The sequence below is a fragment of the Tupaia chinensis genome, unplaced genomic scaffold (assembly GCF_000334495.1).
Source record: "Tupaia chinensis unplaced genomic scaffold, TupChi_1.0 Scaffold139833_1, whole genome shotgun sequence".
In the NCBI taxonomy this organism is placed as follows: domain Eukaryota; kingdom Metazoa; phylum Chordata; class Mammalia; order Scandentia; family Tupaiidae; genus Tupaia; species Tupaia belangeri.
The window spans coordinates 3,359,010-3,376,066 of record NW_006199712.1 but is presented as its reverse complement, the minus strand read 5'-3'; the positions used below and the strand labels follow the sequence as shown (position 1 = coordinate 3,376,066).

General features: G+C 43.3%; 1 protein-coding gene across 1 annotated transcript in view; it reads left to right on the top strand.

Moving 5' to 3' along the window:
• The first annotated feature begins 1,679 nt into the window (after positions 1–1,679).
• PLS1 (plastin 1) overlaps positions 1,680–17,057 on the top strand; it is a 111,300-nt gene continuing 95,922 nt past the window's right edge. Inside the window, exon 1 of the mRNA XM_006162301.3 lies at positions 1,680–1,843. The gene's annotated coding sequence lies outside the window, so the exon portion shown is untranslated. The remainder of the gene's footprint in view (positions 1,844–17,057) is intronic.

Sequence of the window (17,057 nt, the reverse complement as noted above, 5' to 3'; positions counted from 1 at the left end):
TTTCCTGAGTCTGCTTTACTGTCCCCTGAGCAATTCTGCATGTTCCCAGGGCCTCGTTCTGGATATCAAAGAGCGAGCCTGTGGCTTCTGGCCTCAACCCACAACTCGTCTCAACATTCAAAAACTCCTATCATCTGGTTCCACGTCGACACTTCACTGTGGTCATCTCCCTGATTGTGAAAGCGAGGGAGAAAGAAAGGCCTTTATGCTGGTTTACTGGTTTTCAAAAGGTCCTGTGATTTCACTTGCTGGAAACTTGGCTGCTCCATATGATCACATGAGATAGGAGGCCGTTTGCTGGTCCTGGATGACATTTAATTTTAAGGCATCGGTACATATGTGTGGAAGAATCAGTCATGTTAAGGATGCCGTGGACCAAGGTCTGCCTGTCTAAACCTTCCTCCCTGTGATGAATACCCACATGGGGACCTCTACAGTTCGCGAATAGAAGAGTAAATAAATCTGTCTCTGCGGATCACAATTTTTTTTTTTTTTTTTTGGATAGGTTTTTGCTATAGGGCGCGTGCGCTCACCAGACAGACAGAGAGAGACATAGAGACAGAAAGCGAGAAATCACCTTTATGCTGGTTTACTGGTTTTCAAAAGGTCCTGTGATTTCACTTGCTGGAAACTTGGCTGCTCCATATGATCACATGAGATAGGAGGCCGTTTGCTGGTCCTGGATGACATTTAATTTTAAGGCATCGGTACATATGTGTGGAAGAATCAGTCATGTTAAGGATGCCGTGGACCAAGGTCTGCCTGTCTAAACCTTCCTCCCTGTGATGAATACCCACATGGGGACCTCTACAGTTCGCGAATAGAAGAGTAAATAAATCTGTCTCTGCGGATCACAATTTTTTTTTCTTTTTTTGGATAGGTTTTTGCTATAGGGCGCGTGCGCTCACCAGACAGACAGAGAGAGACATAGAGACAGAAAGCGAGAAATCACCCCCCAGGGGGGATGGTCACGCCGCAATCCCTTCTCCTCCATTCTCCTCTCGGGATCTTGGGCACACATGCACACGCGCCTGGCGTGAGTTTTAAGCCACTGGGTCCAGGACGCGAACCGCGGTCGACTACGTGGGAGTCCAGCGACATAGCCAACGCTAACTGCTGGTTCCCTCCACGGATCACAGTTTTAAAATCCAAAGTGGATTCATGACAATCAATGGCCTAAAACTAATATTGAGCAAGCAGAATGAATGCCTCGAATTGGAGGTGACAGCTGCATTCACGTGCTGTTCCCCTAGCAGGTGATCAAAATCTAGACTGTGTTGTTGAAATGAAAGAAACGCAGGTTCAGAACTGACTGCTTTATGGTGAACGATTGGTGGTCCAAGTAGATGTCGTCTCGTTTCACTTTGTCTTCTTTCATGGTTATGCTGGGTTGTGGTGGATCCTTGATGATAAATATAGTCCCTGTATACTGTTTATAGATAAAAATCAATGCAAGCTGGGATTTTGAGGTTTGAGAAATGAGTCTCTGCTGCGGGCTTTAATGCTAGTCATCAATAATTTGGTGGAAAGACAATATCAAGTTAGTATATAATTGAACCTTTAGTTCCGTATCAAGTTAGTATTTATGACCTTTATGAACAAACTGAAGATTCTCAAAGATTCCTGTACTTTGATTGGTTGCTCGCTCAGAATTCCGTGCTGGTAAGGGCCCCTTTTCCCTCTCGTCTCTTCGGGTTGAGGCTCTTTGAGACACTCTTTGGGTTAGAGAATGTTTCCAAGGGTGGCCCAGGCCTTGCAGAGCTTATGTTTATCAAGACACTGAAATGTCAGCTATGAAGCAAAAGCCACATACCCAATGATGTTTTTTAGGAAAAGTTGTCAGGTAAGCAAATTAATTTTGGAAAAACAATAATAGCATTTTGCTTGATCCCTTTTTTTTTTTTTTTTATCCTTAGCCAAGTTAAACCCAAGATTACTGTAAGTGGAAAAAGGTAATCTGAAAATCTCTGAATGGTTAGTGGTCAATCAAAAGGAGGCTTAGGGCAATTTAAAGCTTAGATAGCTGAAATCAGCTCGTCTGGGTCTGGGTCTGGGTCTGGGTCTATGATTGGAAGTCAAAGTCTAGGGCTCTGTTTCAAAGTCTGCCATTCCATGAGGAGAGAGGCCTTCTCTTCGGCTGGGGGTTTGATGATTAAACAAGACAGTGTCTGTGAAAGCAATTAGTAAACGATAAGATAAGCAAGTAAGGTATTTATTGGTAGTTTCAATAGTTTTCTGACTTTGCTGTCTTTCACCAGTTATGGTAGTAGCCTTGAGAACGACTTGCCTGCTTTCGGTTACCTAACTTGGAAGTGGCAGTGATCAAACTCACATCTGTGTCTTCTAACTTCAACATTTTAAAATGTCTGTGCTGGTCCAGCAGGTGGCATGGAGGTTAAGCTGCACATGATTGGCTGTGCAGTTCAAGTCCTGGACACAGCGGCTTGAAAAAAAATTACTCCAGGCATTTGTGTGTGCATACCCAAGATCCCAAGAGATGATGGGAGAAAGAAAGGATTGTCAACCCCTGGGGGTGATTTCTCACCTTCCCACTCTCTCTGTCTCTTCCTGGTGAGGATACTTGCTCTGTAGCCAAAATGAACATCCCCCCCCCAAAAAAAAAAAAATCATTGCTTAGTCTTGGGACCACAGTGATGGCTAAAGCAGCTAAAGAGTCTCTACCCTCATAGAACTGCAATCTACTTCCACATCTGTGCGCATCTTTTTCTTGAGAGGTTTTTACTATAGGGTGCGTGTGCTTGCCAGAAAAACAGACAGAAAGCGAGAAATCGCCCCCTAGGAGGGATGACCACACCACAGTCCCTTCTCCTCTTGCAATCTTGGGTGTGCATGCACACGTGCCTGGCATGAGTTTAAGCCACCAGGTCCGGAACTCAAACTGCAATCGACTACATGGGAGTCCAGTGACATAGCCATTATACCAACTGTCGGTCCTATTTTTTTTTTTTTTTTTAAAGAGATTTTTGCTATGGGGCACACGTGCGCTCATTGGAGAGACAGACAAAAAGCTAGAAATCCCTCCCTCCTGCCCTGGGGGGATGACCACATCACAGTCTCTTCCCCTCCATTCTCTCTCAGGCACACGTGCCTGGTGTGAGTTTTAAGTCACTGGGTCTAGGACTTGGCTTCGTGTGAGTCCAGTGATGTAACCATTACACCATCTGCTGATTCCAGTTTTTGATTCTAGGTTGTCTTGGTTCATCATTGGCTGGACCTGTTGATAGTTCTCATTTCATGGGCTCTATCAAATGTGACTGGGAGGGAGCCAGCAGTCAGTGTGGTGGTTTGGGGTGCTTGATTCCCTAATGGCCAACCACGGTTCAAGTCCCAGACCTGGAGGCTTGCTTTCTCACTTTCTCTCTCTGGTTAGCCCACATGCCCTATAGCAAATTAAAGATTAATAATAAATTATTTAAAAAAAGAAAGAGAGGAAAAAATCAAGCTCTGAAGAAAGATTTAAAAATCGGATGAGGGGGGCCAGCAGTGGCATGGTGGTTAAGGGTGTTAGACTTCCACATGGCTAACCCACAGGACTTCCACATGGCTAACCACAGTTTGAGTACCTGACTTGGCAGCTTGCTTTCTCACTTTCTTTCTCTCTCTCTCTCCCACTCTGTCCTTCTCTGGTCCAATTAAAACAAATAAATAAAGTTAAATTAAAAAATAAATTGGGACCAGCAGATGGCATAATGGGTATGTCACTGTATTCCCATGTAGTCCACCGCGGTTCAAGTCCCAGACCTGGTGGCTTAAACCGAGGTCGGGCGCATGTATGTGCATGACCAAGATCCTGAGAGGAGAACGGAGGAGAAGGGATTGTGGTGTGGCCATCCCCCTTGGGGGTGATTTCTTGCTTTCTATCTCCCTGTCTCTCTTTCTGGTAAGTGCATGCACCCTGCCCTATAGTAAAACCCTCTCCAAACAAACAAACAAACAAAAAACCAGAAACCAACTGTGATAGGGCTAGGAGGAAAGTTCACTTTCCCTTGTAACAATTAGGACAGGCAGGGCAGTTAGGGGATGCTGACTCGCACTCTTCTGATGTTCTGTGCGTCTTTAAAAGCCACCTGAAACCAGGGAGCGTTTACCTGCGCGAAGAAAATAATGGAGGAGGCAGCAGTGAATTAGGCACTGGGAGATGGCCAGATGCTGGCCAGGTAGAAACTGTTCAGCTGGGGGGATAACGGGTCATTGACACTCATGTTGAAGAGACCATAGGTCTCTCAGTACAGAGTCGACCAGTAGGGAGAGCTCTGGTTCATTTGGGGAAGTACAGGTAGTAAGACTGGAAAGGCATGTTAGAGACAGACTGGAAAATGTCTTTGAGTATGAGATTGTGGGGTCTGGACCTTACTCAGTAGGGTCGTGTTGAGTCATAGACTTATCTTAGCACTCAGTCACTGAGTTAACGACAGGTTTACCCAACTCCAAAACATGTCAGAAGAGGAGGTACCCCATTTCTTATAGCTCTGATCTGTGATATAATACCACCTTGGAAAGAAACCTAAAATGCTTATTTCTGGCTGTGATTTTAATGTTTATATCAAGCATTTTACAGGTTTAGAAAATCTTTCAGTAGAAACTTCTAAGTCTTTCAAGGACATGTAAAATATAAAAGGACAACCAATTTCAATTTCTGAGAGACAAATTATATGGACAAAAATAAATGAGTCACTGGGATTAGTGATTATAGTACTTGTTCTGGGTGGTTCTGGGAAGATAGAGCATTGAAAAGTTAAGACCGAGGTATAAATATGGTTGGTGTTCTAAGCAGTTGCACTCAAGCCTACTTCAAGTGTGGAAAGATTCTGTGGTAAAGAATAAGGGTAAATGGCAACATGGCGTCATTTCAGAATTGCCTTAACTAGGGACCAGCAGGTGAGATGGCGCAGTGGTTACATTACTGGACTCCCACATAGTTGACCATGGTTCGAGTCCCAGACCTGGCAGCTCAAAACTCACACCAGGTGCCTGTGCATACGTGCCCAAGATCCCAAGAGGAGAGTGGAAGAAAGGGATTGCATTTGTGGTAATCCCCCTTGGGAGGTGATTTCTCACTTTCTGTCTCTCTGTCTTTCTCCGTTTGTTCAGCGAGTGCATGTGCCCTATAACAACCTCTCTTTCAAAAAAAAAAAAATTCTTCAGCTATACGTGGAGCGATGTCTGCTGGTGAAGTACTGAAAGAACACGTCTCGGGGAGGAGAGGGCACCAAGGCAAGGTTGGGCCTCTCCATTCATTTTTTGGAGATGTCTACAGATGGGAAAGAATGAGCATCTCTTAGAGGTTCTGAGAGTCTTTCCCATATAACCTGTAAAAGGTACCTTGTGCTGAGAGTTACAATGTGGTGGTGAAAAAAGAGGGAGTCGGAAGTCAGGAGTTGTCCCCGTGGTACTGCTGTGTGCTTGCTGATGGCTCGAAGAGGATGCTAGGCGTCTGGGACCAAGCTAACTGGCTTATCCCTCTTGCTCAAGGTTAACAACTGAGAGGTTCAATTGGTAGGAGAATCTCCAAGTCATAGTCAGCCTAGCTAATTGGGGTTTTATTTTGATTTTGTTGTACATTCAATAAAATAGTAAATGGAACGATACCAGGCCAGTCCTGTAGCCTAGCTGTTAAGGGAAGTAAGTCGCACGTAGCCAACTGTGGTTGGAGTCCTGGCTCTGGTGAAAGACACACCAGGTACGTGTGCATGCCCCAAATCCTGGCAGGATGGAGAGATGGAAGAGAAAGGATTGTGATGTGACCATGCCCCATTTGGGGATGTTTCTCCCTCTTTCAGTCTGTCTGTCTCTCCCTTTCTCTCTCACTTTCTGGAGTGCACACACACTCTGGTGGTTAAAAATTATTTTTAGAAAGATACCTTACACATTTTAGATTCACCCTTCTAAAGATTATTCTGTTGTAAGTTGTTGTGGCCATAGAGATGAGTTTTGGAAGAGTTGTGTCTTTTCCACTCTCTACTCCATTGCCTGATACGTAGTAGGCACTTGATAAGTTGTTGAGTGAATGAGGAAAATGAATGGATGAATCTACATCTTCTCCCAGTCCCACCTTGGCCACATACCTAATCCCTTTTATTTTCGAAGAATTGTTTATTCGGGCCAACAGATGGTGTAGCAATTATGTCGCTGAACTCTCACATGGATGACCACAGTTAAAGTCCCGGACCTGCTGGCATGAAACTCAAGCCAGGAACATGTGTGCACGTGCCCAAGATCCCGGGAGAATAATGGAGAAGAGATTGCGGCATAGTCATCCCCCCGGAGGGTGATTTCTCCCTTTCCCTCTCACTGTCTCTGTCTGTCTTTGGCAAGCACACAAACCTTAAGGCAAAAACTGCTAAAAAATAAAATTATTATTATTTTTTTTAATTATTTACTTTCCACTTGCTTATTTATTTATTTATTTATTTTTAATTTGACCAGAGAGACACACACACAGAGAGGGGAAGGTGAGAAAGCAAGCCACCAGGTCCGGGACTCAAACCATGGTCGGCTATGTGGGAGTGTCCAGCACCTTAACTACCACGCCACCTGCTGGTCCCCAAATTTAAAATTCAACCCAGTGCCTGGACATTTTTCTTATTGTTATTATTTTTAAATTTGCTGTAGGGCTCATGGACTCACTGAGGAGAGACAGAAAAAGAGAGGGAAAGTAAGAAAACAAGCCACCAGGTCTGAGATGCAAATTACAGTTGATCATGTAGGTGAGAGTCCCTCACCTTAGCCACCGTGCCACCTGCTGGTCCCATACCTAATCCTTTTAGCTTTTATTTGCTTTTTAGAGTCTTAAGATCCAAGATTCCTTATTTTTAAACTATTTACCAGGTCTTGAGTTACTCTAGTCTTATCTAAGATATAATGTGATAACTTGAATTCAAGATATTATTGTAGATTCATATGCATTAAACTAGTTCACGAATTAGTTTGAATTGAATAAAATGATATAGGAACACTTCCATGTGGATAATGCATTTCAAACTGATTTCACCTCTAAAATAAACTGAGACATGTAAATGAAGGTTATAGTCTTCTCTAAGTATTTTATGTTTTTTAAGTGAAATCAAATTAGAAATGAGTAGGAGTAACTTTACAGAGATGCTTAAACGAATGTATATTAACACAGCAGTTTGCTAAAAGTTTGGATACCTGTTTTTCTAGGAGTTAAACAAAAGAAGAACCCAAAGTTACTTTATCCTACTCAAGTTTTACAGTTTCTCTAATGTTAAGAGTATTTCACATCTTGATACACGAAGTAAGACTTGGCTACCTGGGTAAGATTCATGTTTTTCATATTGCATGTGTTTTCACCTGCAGCTGGTGCCGTAGCCTAGTGGGCAGTGGGCGAGGGAGCCAGATCCTACATGGTATACTGTGCTGTTCAAATCCTGGCTCTGGTGGCTTGAAAAACACAACGGGCATGTCTGTGTGCTTGCCCAAATACCCAGTGGAATAGAGAATCGGAGGAAAAGGGATTGCAGCATAACCATACACTGGGGGGGGTGCTTTCTGTCCATTCCCCCTCTCTGCCTCTCTGGTGAGTTCATGTGCCCTCCGGCAATTAAAAATATTAATATAGGGAACCAGCAGTTAGCGTAATGGCTATGTTGCTGGACTCCCATGTAGTCGACCATGGTTCGTGTCCCGGACCCGGTGGCTTAAAACTCACGCCGGGCGCGTGTGCGTGCGTGCCCAAGATCCCGAGAGGAGAATGGAGGAGAAGGGATTGTGGGGTGACCATCCCCCCTGGGGGGTGATTTCTCGCTTTCTGTCTCTATGTCTCTCTCTGTCTGTCTGGCGAGCGCACGCGCCCTACAGTGAAAATCTCTCAAAAAAATATTAATATATAACTATCGTATATATTATATAACACACACACTTCTGGAATGTGAAGGATTTAAAACGATAGGTTTCTAAATATTTGATGAAGTTATATTCTCTCTGTGTGATACATAAATACTGTGATATGAGAGACTAAGTGTTAATTGAAATATTTTCACCAAATAGGTATTATATGTCTCATATAACCAGCACAATAAATAATGGGAGAACTAAAAATATTGTTAAATATCTAGTAGTTCAGAGGAATTGATTCCATTTTGAGCCATGTGTGAAAGGGAACACAAAAGGTAACTCTTTTTGTAAGTTATTATGTATCAGCGGGAATATTCTGCATCCTATTTCACATCTTGGGCGTGCTTAAGGGAGGCCTTATGTTATACGTGTTGTTCATTAATTTAAAAGTACTAGGTCGTTCTGTGCAAATACACGTCATGCCATTCCCGATGACCCAGTATACCAAGTTTAATTCAGAACGTCTACATGCATAGACCCCCTCCATTCTTCATGTCCTTAGTCACTGTAACACAAGTATTATAGAAAGTCAAGTAGCAAGACTTTTCCGGGGAATTTAAGATTCCATGTCAACCAGGCATGGTCAAAATCTTTGCCTTCGACAGGTTTAAATGATGTTTCACAAGTGTTTTTGGTGCATGTGATGTGGTTGGGTATTTTTGGAGAGGTTTTTGCTATAGGGCATGTGTGCTTGCCAGAAAGAGACAGAGACAGAAAGTGAGAAATCACCCCCCAGGGGAGATGGCCACGCCACAATCCCTTCTCCTCCATTCTTCTCTCGGGATCTTGGGCGCACACGCACATGCGCCCGGTGTGAGTTTAAGCCACTAGGTCTGGGACTCGAACCGCGTTCGACTACACGGGAGTCCAGCGACATAGCCATTACGCTAACTGCTGGTCCCTGATGTGGTTGGTTTTAAAGTAACAGCTTTATTGAGATATAATACTATATAATTTTCCCATTTAAAATATAGTCAACTTTAGGCTATATACATACATACATACATACATATATATATATATACACATACATATATATGTGTGTGTGTGTGTGTATATATATCGGAGAGGTTTCTGCTATAGGGCATGTGCGCTTGCCAGAAAGAGAGAGACGGAGCCAACTGCTAGTCCCACTTTAGAATATTTTCATCACTCTATATTTGTTAATCCACTTCTCATTTCCTACCATCCCCCACCATTGCTGATCTACTTTTCTGTCTCTATTGATTTTCCTGTTCTTGAAATTTCATGTAAATGGAATCATATACTATGTGACCTTTGGTGATTGGCTTATTTCACTGGCAAAACATTTCCATGTTATAGCATGTGTCACTACTTCTTTTTATGACTGAGTAATATTCCATAGGGTGGATATATACCACGTTTTATTTATCCATTCATCAGTCAACAGGCATTGGGGTTGCTTCCTTCTTTTGGCTCTTGTGAATACTGCTGCTGTGAACACGTGTGAACTAATTTTCGGGATACTTGTTTGTATTTTTTTGGGGTGTATACCCAGAAGTAGAATTGCTGAGTCAGGGGGCTGGCAGGTGGCGTGGTGGTTAAGGATGCTGGTCTCTCATGTGGTAGATCGCGGTTGGAGTCCTGGACCTGGAGGCTTGCTTTCTCACTTTCCCTCTTGCAGTCCTTCTTTGCTCAAATTAAAATAAATAAATAAAGTTAAATGAAATAATTCTTTAAAAAAATTAAAAGAATTGCTGAATCACATAGTATCTCTATATTTAACATTTCAAGTACTGCTGAAATATTTCCCAAGTTGGTGTACATTTTATATTTCTACCAGCAACTGTGAAGAAGTTTTGTGCCTTTTCACATTCTCATCAATACTTACTCTTGGGGATGGCAGGTGGTGTGGTGGTTAAGAGTGCTGGACTCCCGCATGGCCGACCATGGTTCAAGTCCTCCCACACTCTGTCCCTCTCTCTGGTCAAATTAAAATAAATAAGCTAAATAAATAAGGTTAAAATAATTCTTAAAAAAAAACAACCAAAAAAATTATTATTTTTTTTTGCTATAGGGTGTGTTTGCTTGCCAGAGAGACAGAGAGAGACAGAGACAGAAAGACAGAAAGTGAGAAATCACCCCCAGGAGGGATGGCCATGCTGCAATCCCTTCTCCTCCATTCTCCTCCCAGGATCCTGGGCACACATGCACACGCGCCCGGCCTGAGTTTAAGCCACCGGGTCCGGAACTCACACCACAGTTGGGCTACTTGGGAGTCCAGTGACATAGCCATTATGCCAACTGCTGGTCCCTCTTTGTCTTTTTAATTATGACCATCTTAATGGGTATGAAGTGGTATCTCATTGTGGTGACATTTTATTATGAATAGAATTTATCTTTTACAGTGGTTTTAGATTCATAGAAATATTACATGTTCCTATATGCCCCCACACAATTTGCTGTGTTATTAATATCTTACATTAGTGTGATAGCTTGGTGATAATTGATTTTTTTTTTTTTTGAGAGAGGTTTTTGCTATAGGGTGTGTGCGGTTGCCAGACAGATAGAGACAGAGAGACAGAAAGCAAGAAATCACCCTCCAGGGGGGATGACCATGCCGCAATCCCTTCTCCTCCATTCTCCTCCCAGGATCCTGGGCACACATGCACACGCGCCCGGCCTGAGTTTAAGCCACCAGGTCCAGGACTTGAACTGCAGTGGACTACATGGGAGGCCAGCGACGTAGCCATTACGCTAACTGTTGGTCCCCCTTGGTGATAATTCATGGACGATATTGTCACATTTTTACTAACTAAACTGCATAGTTTATTTGTATTATATTTTATTATTATTATTATGCCAGAGGTGTGTGTGCTTGCCAGAGAGAGAGAAGGAGAAGAAGAAAGTATCCCCAGTGGCATGTGGCCTACTTCTGTGCCTTCGGGGCATACATGCACACACACAGCATGCTGGGTCTCGCATTTGAACTGTGTAGTCAGCCATGTGACATCCAGCTCCTTTAACCACTGGGCCATGGTGCTGGTCCATGTTGCTTTATTATTATTTATTTAAGTAATTACTTACTTAATTTTATTTATTATTTTTATTTTTTTATTTGGCCAGAGAGAGAAAGAGAGAGAAAGTGAGAAAGCAAACTGCCAGGTACAGGACTCAAACCATGGTTCGCCAGGTGGGAGTCTACCACCTTAATCACCACATCACTTGCTGGCCCCCACATTATTATTAATTAAAGTCCACAGATCATTTTTCAAATCTAAACTCTTTTCCTTTCCTTTTTTGCTCTAGGATCCTATCCAGGATAACACTTTTCATTTAGTTGTTTTGTCTTTTAAGGATCCTCCTTGCTGTGACAGTTTCTCTGACTTCCAGTGTTTTTTGATGATCTTACCAGTTTTGGGGGAATAGTGGTCAGGCACATTGTAGGGTGCCCCTCTATTGGAGTTTATCCGATACATTTTTATGAATAGCCTGTAGCAATACTGGTTTTTGGTATCAGAGCAAGTTACTTGGAGTACAAAAATACATAATCAGAATTAGGAATGAACAGAATATGGCTGGTAGAAAGTTCTTAGACATTTAGGGACCAGCAGTTAGCGTAATGGCTATGTCACTGGACTCCCATGTAGTCGACCCCGGTTCAAATCCCAGACCCGGTGGCTTAAACTCACTCCGGGCACGTGTGCGTGTGTACCCAAGATCCCGAGAGGAGAATAGAGGGGAAGGGATTGTGGTGTGGCCATCCCCCCTAGGGGGTGATTTCTCACTTTTTGTCTCTCTGTCTCTCTCTGTCTTTCTGGTGAGCACACACGCCCTATAGCAACAAAAGCCTCTCAAAAAAAAAAAAAAGAAAAAAAAAGAAAAAGAAAACAAAGTTCTTAGATGTTTAAAGTATTCACTTGTCTCTAGCAAATGAGCAGAAATTCAGTTCTGGATATATTTTCCTAGGCAGGATTTGATCACATTGAAAGATGATCAGGTCAGTAATAGAATTTATATTTATGGTTATTAGACAGCATCTAATCCAAGAGTAAAACCTGTCTTTCACGGTTTCGAGTGTAACAGAATGTTGCTTTCGTATAAAAGATTAAGTTAATGGAAATGCAGATTAATTTTTAGAAGAATTCCACAGCACTGTAGCAATAGATATCCGATGAATAGTGAGAGCTTCCTCCTGGATCAATCGTAGTAATCCTCTCACACATCTTGGGAAGAGGAGGGGATCTGAGGCTCAGAGAGGCAAAGTCATCTGACCTGACTCGGGTAGCTTGTCAGTCGTAGAGCTGAGATTTGAACCCAGGACTATGGAAGACTATACCCTGCTCCCGACTTCCCAGTGGTTTTAAATCAGGAACGTATCGAAGGACACAGGTTTGAATCCTTATCTTAGTGGATATTTTTACTGCCAGCCAGGGAGATAGCAGCTCTCTCTGTCCAAGGCCCCAAGTCATTCAGGCCAGTTGGCAGCGTACTTGCTGACTGCTGGAGAAGTGAGCCCGCTCTGCCCAGGGCACCAGCCACTGTGTCTGAGGAGCAGTAACTCCTGTGTGTTTCCTGAAGATGAAGCCGAGAGTCGGAAAGCAGGAAAGGAGCCGTGTGGAACTGTGCTCAGTTCAGGCGCTGTGTCTGTCCACTGTTCACTGTGCACCTGTCAGCTCTCTGGTGTTTCAGTGAGTGAGTGACAGGGAGGAGGTGGTGGTCAATATGAGGGATCATCAGAAGTCATAAAAAATGCACAACACTGGGACCAGCAGTTACTGTAATGGCTGTGTCGCTGCACTTCCTTGTAGTTGACCGCGGTTTGAGTCCTGGACCTGGTGGCTTAAACTCAGGCCGGGCACATGTGCATGCGTGCCCGAGATCCCGAGAGGAGAATGGAGGAGAAGGGATTGCAGCGTGGCCATCCTCCCTGGGGGGTGATTTCTCACTTTCTGTCTCTTGGTCTCTCTCTGTCTTTCTGGCGAGTGCACACGCCCTATAGCAAAAACTTCCCCCCAAAAAAGAAAAAAAAAATGTGCAGTAGTAAAAACTATGCTTGGATTGAAAAAATATTTACACCAAAATAAACTCATTAGCTGTTGGCCGTGTGGAATTTGGCTCCCTTAACCACTAGACTACGGGGCCAGCCCTTCCATGACTTTAGAGTCCCTTTTTACATATTTTTGAAGAGGAGTAGGTGTGGTGATCTGTGTGTATACACACACACACACACACACACACACTATTTATTTATTGGAGAGGTTTTTGCTATAGGACGCGTGACCACACCAGAAAGACAGACACAGAAAGCAAGAAATCACCTTCCAGGGGGGATGGCCATGCCGCAATCCCTTCTCCTCTATTCTCCTCTGAGGATCTTGGGCATGCATGCATGCACACGTGCCTAGCGTGAGTTTAAGCCACAGGACCTGGGATTCAAACCATGGTTGACGACATGGAGGTCCAGCGACGTAGCCATTATGCCATCTTGCCATCTGCTGGTCACTCTGTATATTTTTGAAATGAAATAGCAAAGTTGCAGTTATCGGTCTGAGGGAGGTTTGGAAAATTCCCTGGTTATTCAGCTAATCCTTATTAACTACCCAAGCTAGTTGATCAATGATTGATAAAAGTTTTCTTTTTTAATGTTGTGGTTTTAACCTTTCTGTGTTAGTCAGGATAAACTAGTTTATATTGTAGTAACAAATTAACCCTGGAATCCCCGCTGGGCTCTTGCCCACGTAAGTGTCAGTGGGCAGTGGCTGTTCTCCAGGACATCTGTTCTCTATGCAGTGACTCAGATCCAGGCTGCTGTGATTTTTGTGATTTTGCTGTCTTAATAAGGGCCTTCTAGATTTCCCCAACAGTAGACAGAGAACTAGAAGAAAATGTGCTTTGGCCTATAGTGACAGAAATCCCTGCTACCCGTCATCCACTGGCTTGGACTAATCACATGACCCTGCTTATTGACAGGATGTTAGAAGTGGTACCACCCGGATAGTCAGTAAGCGTAAATTTCTTTTGCACCACCTGTTTTTAAGAACAAGAAAATTTGGGACCAGCAGTTAGCGTAATGGCTATGTTGCTAGATTCCCATGTAGCCGACCGTGGTTCGAGTCCCAGACTCGGTGGCTTAAACTCAAGCCGGGTACATGTGCGTGTGTGCCCAAGATCCCTGGAGGAGAATGGAGGAGAAGGGGTTGCGGTGTGGCTGTCCCCCTGGGGGGTAATTTCTTGCTTTCTGTCTCTCTCTCTGTTTCTCTAGTGAGTGCACGCACCCTATAGCAAAAACCTCTCTGAAGAAAAAAAGAACAAAATTTGTTAAGCAGTTTGCAAAAACAAAAGAAAACATTTTCTTTACTAAAGATAGGAAAGTCTACTGAGAAGACCAGCACACGGTGTAAAGGTTACGTAGCTGGACTCCCACTTAGTCAACCATGGTTCGAGTCCCAGTCCCAGTGGCTTAAACCTCACGCTGGGCTTGTGTGTCTATATGTCCAAGATCCTGAGAGGAGAATGGTAGAGGAGAAGGGATTGCAGCATGGCCATCCTCCCTAGAGGATGATTTCCCATTTTCTGTCTCTCTGGTAAATTCACACACCCTATAGCAAAAATATCTGTCTTAAAAAAAAAAAAAAAAAAAAAAAAAAAAAAAGAAGGAAAGTCTACTGAAATATTTAGTGATAATTAACAGAAAAATTACAAGTGCATTTTCCCATAAGCTGATAACATTCTAATCATTCATATATAGCCGATTTAGCAACCTAATTTCCATTTGTGGATATGAGTACCTCTACTAAGAGAATAAAAATAAGCTTTGTCTTTACACTCTAATGTTTCAGGTGATAGTACTGATAATCAAAATTGTTTGAAAAAAAGGAAAAGAAAAAATATATAAATTGGGTCGGCAGGTGACGTAGCGCTGGACTCCCACATGGCTGACTGTGATTCAAGTCCCAGTCCTGGTGGCTTGCTTTCTCACTTTCCCTCTCTCTCTCTCACACTGGTCAAACAGGTGATGTGGTGATTAAGGCGTTGGACTCCCCACATTGCCACCTGCCATTCAAATCCTGGACCTAATGGCTTGTCAATCATGCCAGGCATGTGTGTGTGTATGTGTATGTGTGTCCAAAATCCCAGGAGAGAAATGGAGAAGAAGGGATTGCAGCATGGCCATTCTCCTGGGAGGTGATTTCATACTTTCCCTTTCAGTATCTCTAGTAAGTGCATGTGCCCTATGGCAAAATCTTTAAAGAAAACTTAAAAACTAAACAGGAAATATGTATAAATATAAGAACAGGAGCTATTTCTGGGGGGAGGGTGGTGAGATTATGGATGATTTATTTATTTTTAAAATTTTTAAATTTTTTTTAGGTTTTTGCCATAGGGTGTGTGTGCTCACCAGAGATAGACAAAGACAGAAGGCAAGTGAGAAATAACTCCCCTCCCATGGGGAATTGACCATGCCACTATCTCTTCTTCATCCTCCTGTCAGGATCTTGGGCACACATGCACACACTCCTGACCTGATTTTCAAGCTGCCTGGCACGGGAGTCCAGCACCTTAGCCACCATGCCACCTGCTGGCCTCAGATTTAGTTTTCTATTTAGTTATGTGTATTCCACAATGACCATATGTTACTTACGTAGCAGTCACGAGAGGAAGAAAAAAGGAGATTCACATTTAGTCATTCCTATGTAACACTGAAAAAGAAAATTGTAAAATGGAGAGGATAAACCTTGATACTTATTTGTTGTCTCCTATGAGCCAGGCACTCTTCTGAGTGTTTTAGGTGAATTAAGTTAATTTAGATCAAGCAATTACAATTTCATCTCCACAGTAAACATTCTGTAATTCCTTGCCTTGTTTGAAATGGTGTGTAGATTAGACCCACTGTGCTTATACAACAGCTCTCTTCAAGCTGCTAGCTTGTCACTGTATTATCTATAAAAACGATGCTTCTAGTGCTGACCCTGGAGCCTGGTGGTTAAGGGAGCCAGAATCTCATGGCCAAATGTGGTTCAAATCCTGGTCCTGGTGGCTTGAAAAAAACACTGGGTGCATGCGAGTGGGTGGCTAAAATTCTGACAGGGTAGAAAAATGGAGAAGAAATTGTGGCATGACCACATCCCATGGGGATGGCCCTCCCCACATCATGAGTGCCCATGCCCTCTGGTAATTAAAAAAGAAAATGAAGCTCATAGGTTAAATGTGACCCTTGAGATGTTTAGCAGAGTACAGTGAGACTTAATGCTTACTGTGATTCGTTAAGTACCTGTAACTTAAGAGTGTAAATCTTTAGCAGCCAAATGTAAAAATAAGCTTGCTGTTAACTAAGCCCGTATGATTTTTTTATATAAATATTTTTCTAACCTAATTCTTCTCTGTTTTTGTGATATATATATTTTTTCTTTTGGAGAGGTTTTTGCTATAGGGCATATGAGCTCGTCAGAAAGACAGAGAGATAGAAAGCGAGAAATCACCCCCCCAGGGGGATGGCCATGCCACAGTCCCTTCTCCTCCAGTCTCCTCTTGGGATCTTGGGCATGCACGCACATGTGCCTGGTGTGAGTTTAAGCCACTGGGTCCGGGACTTGAACTGCGGTCGACTACACGGGAGTCCAGCGACATAGCTATTACGCCAACTGCTGGTCTCAATATTATCTTTTTCTTAAAAGCATACTATTGCTGGGACCAGCAGATGGTGTAATGGTTACGTTGCTGGACTCCCACATAGCCGACCACAGTTCACGTAGCTAGACTTACAGTTTAAAAGTGATGCCAGGTGCCTATGTGTGCATGCCCAAAATCCTGAGGAGAGAATGGAGAAGGGACTGTGGCGTGGTCACTCTCCTGGTGGTGATTTCTCACTTTCTATCTCTCTGTCTCTCTCTGTCTTTCTAGTGAGCATGTGTGCCCTACAGCAAAAATCTCTCTCAAAAACCAACAACAAAAACCATAGTACTGCTAGAACTTCTGTGTTAGTTTTTCCCCAGGATCTGCCTTTCTCCTACTCTCTCCGAAATCCCACCATTAGCATTATAGGATAACATAGGCCCTACCAGGCTACCAGACCGGGGCAGTTCTCTCTTTTCAAAAAGGCCTTGTGTGGGACCAGCAGGTGGCATCGTTAAGGTGCTGGACACTTCCACATGGCTGATTGTGGTTCAAGTCCTGGACCTGCTGGCTTGCTTTCTCACTTTCCCTTTCTCTCTTTGGTT